Source organism: Nannospalax galili, unplaced genomic scaffold, assembly GCF_000622305.1.
Source record: "Nannospalax galili isolate Female #2095 unplaced genomic scaffold, S.galili_v1.0 scaffold1442, whole genome shotgun sequence".
Classification (NCBI taxonomy): domain Eukaryota; kingdom Metazoa; phylum Chordata; class Mammalia; order Rodentia; family Spalacidae; genus Nannospalax; species Nannospalax galili.
In genome coordinates, this window is record NW_008348212.1 from 73,485 (window position 1) to 76,785 (window position 3,301).

Consider the following 3,301-nt stretch of genomic DNA (forward strand, 5'->3'; position numbering starts at 1 on the left):
GAACCTGGGTCTTCTGCAAGAACAGCCAGTGTTTTTAACGGTTGAACCATCTCTCTCCAGCTCCCAGTGTGTATGTTTGTGTGGTTTTGTGTGCGTGTGTGTGTGTGTGTGTTTACTCTCCAAACTTGTCTTTTATTGATCTCGTTGAACCTTACAACACTGTCACAAAACAACTATAAACAGAGCCTTTGGATAAAGAGGTGAGAGAGGGAGGAAATTTAAATATATTAGCCAGGTTGAAACATGCAAAAGATATAATGACAAAGACAGTAAATTATATTATGATGGTGTCTGATTTACCCATTACCCAGTCTTCATATTTGGTCACAAAAATATTAGAAACATCAATTTTAAGTCTGGCAAACAACCTGACTCTGACTTACACATGAGACATAATATACCCTTTATGCTTGTATGATTAATTTCACTGGCTGTGTCAGATTATCACTGGAGAGATCTAGTATCAGGATAAACTCACTGTCCACACTTAGTAAATAATGGTTGGAAATGCACTCTCCTGATTTGCTCTGTAAACTTAAAAACACTAAAGAATTAACAACACAGGTCATCGGAGGACCAAAATTCCTTAACATTCACAATAACTTTTCTCACAAAAAGCCTCAAATGTAACTTTAATAAAACAATAGAGTTCTTAAGGCAAATCTTTAGCATAATTTACAGAAGCAGATTAAAACAGAAGATTCCCTAATCACACTAATCCTAAAAAATACACAGAACAGGAGTTACCTCTTTTTCAACCTTGATTTTAAAATACAGTGGCCACAGTGATCAGCTGCCACCATAAGCAAATGGAACAACCCAAAGAGATTCAAGTATCTCTTCAGAAATGAGAACATTTTCAGATTCAAATTAAGGAGAAAGGAGAAATGTTCATGTAACTGTCCATTGCCCATGTAACTCTGAGAGGGTCTGAACTCCCCCAAAAGATTTCAGAAAGTAACTTCAGAGCCAATGTGGCCCTTTACAGGATGATGACCCTGAATATGAGGACAGGTGAACTTGCTCCCACAAAGTCCTACTGCCCCTTTAACAAGTAGGTGAGTCCATTGTGGAGAGTGTCAAGATTCTTCTGTCATTGGTATAGAAAGGATCAGATTCACTCCACGATCTGCTGATGTGGGTGGGACTGCACCTTCCTATAACTCATTCCAGCATTCTTCCAACAGATGTGCATGGCATCTCTCCTTCCAGGAAGTAGCACATGGACTCCAAGAACTTGAGACTTGAATTTGCTTCAGTAAGCTGTGCCTTTTCTGTACTTGTAGGATGGAGCTGTTGGTCAAATACCTTCCTCACAACATCAAGAAAAAGACAAGTAACCACCATCAGGATTATAGCAAACCAAGCCGACCCTCTTGACAAGTGCTGAATAAATACAAAGTACATATTCTGGGAGCCCAAAAAGGCCAGAGAATCCCACCATAAAAAAAAGAAAATATAACATAAAATACACTAGATCCCCAGGTAACAAGATGGTTGATCCAAGTCCAGAAATGAATTTCCAAAGCCATCTTTACAGTGACTGTAATAACCATGACTGTGAAGACTAAAGTACCAAATGTCCAGTTTCCAAACATATGGCCATTTCTGAGCAGAAATATATCTTTCCCCATTAGAAAACAGGATCCAGGGGCTGGAGAGATGGTTCAGTGGTTAAGAACACTGGCTGTTCTTGCAGGAGACCCAAGCTGGAATCCCAGAATTCACATGGCTACTAACAACTGTCCATAACTCCAGTTCCAGGAGATCCGACAGCCTCTTCTGTCCTCCATGGACAATGCATGACACAGGAGCACTTACACACATGCAGGCAATACACACATACACATAAAAATAATAAAATATTTTTTTAAAAAAAGGAAAATAGGATCAAAAAAAGAAAATAAAGGCATGACTGAAACACAAAATGGTCCAATAAAGGAATTTTCTAATGCTTAAGAGATGATTTTTACTAATATCCCAATAGAGGGTGGGCTAATTCTGTAATTCATGAGGGTCTATATGTTGTTACAAAAGCCTATATATAAGAACCGGAAGAGAAGTGAAACTGATGCTGTATAAAGTCAGGTACATGCTGTAGTACAGTGTTTGTTGAGAAAACAACCAGTAGAAGTGATATAAGAACTTATGTCCAGTAAGTACCCACACTTTGATACCAGCCATTCTCAGTGCTTCAACACTTTCTCAAACTTTATCTTGTGGGGTGTTGTTGGGAGCCTGGGAGCCTGAGGTTCAACTGAGTCTCAGCTACCTCTCAAAACTGCTAACAGGCCTGAGCTGGCAGCTTTCCATTTTGCCCGCAGTCTTGGCCTGGAAACTCTGGCAGGCAACCAGGGCCCATGGCCTTGGCTCGCTGCTGGGGCTTACAACTTTGGCCCAAAACCTTGGTTTAAAGCCAGGGTCAGATAGCCTTGCTAGATAGCCTTGGCCCACGGCCTTGCTCTCTTTTCTACATACAGTTCTATTCTTCTATAATCAGAGATTCCTCCTTTAATGTGCGTCAGAGCCCTTATGCTCTGACTGATGTGTGGTTTGCAGTCTGTGTTCCTTTGTTTTCATTCTCTATAAAAATTCTTGCTTGAGCTTCAATAAAAGAGACTTGATCAGACCCCTGTCTTGTCTCCATTTCTCTTGTCGCTTGCCCCATCCACGGCCCCGCCCCTCAATCCAGGTACCCAGGTGGAAGTTCTGCAGGTCAGAACCGAGTTGCATTGCAGAGTGGCCTCCCACAGGTGGCGCCCAACGTGGGGCTGGACACTGGGGGACAACGTGAGGGTCTAACGATGAAGAAAAGAGGAAGGGGTGCGCCGGGATAACGTGAGGGTCCGATGACAAAGATAAGAAGAAGGGGTGCGCACCCGATCAAACAATAGCTCGGAGACGACGTGGTAGCCTGCTGTGACTGAGCCGACAGGTAAGTTGGTTGTTTAATCATGGGGCAAGAATTGAGTCAGCATCAGAAATACGTAATACAGTTAAAAGAAGCTTTATGGGCAAGAGGAGTAAAGGTTACAACTGAGGATTTATTTCATTTCTTTGATTTTGTGAAAGACATCTGCCCATGGTTTCCCCAAGAGGGGGTTATTGATGTAAGCAGATGGAGAAGAGTGGGAGATGGATTACAAGAATTTTATAAGGTGTTTGGACCAGGAAAGGTCCCAGTTACTGCTTTTTCTTATTGGAATTTAATTAGAGAGTTAATAGATAAGAGAGATGAACATGAGCCAGTAGTGGCAGTTGCCCAAGCTAAAGAGATTCTTAGAAGTAGTTCTCAGTCACT

The 3,301-nt window shown here is 41.7% G+C and overlaps 1 pseudogene; it reads right to left on the bottom strand.

The window, feature by feature from the left end:
* Positions 1–1,047: 1,047 nt before the first annotated feature.
* LOC103743559 overlaps positions 1,048–3,301 on the bottom strand; it is a 10,573-nt pseudogene continuing 8,319 nt past the window's right edge.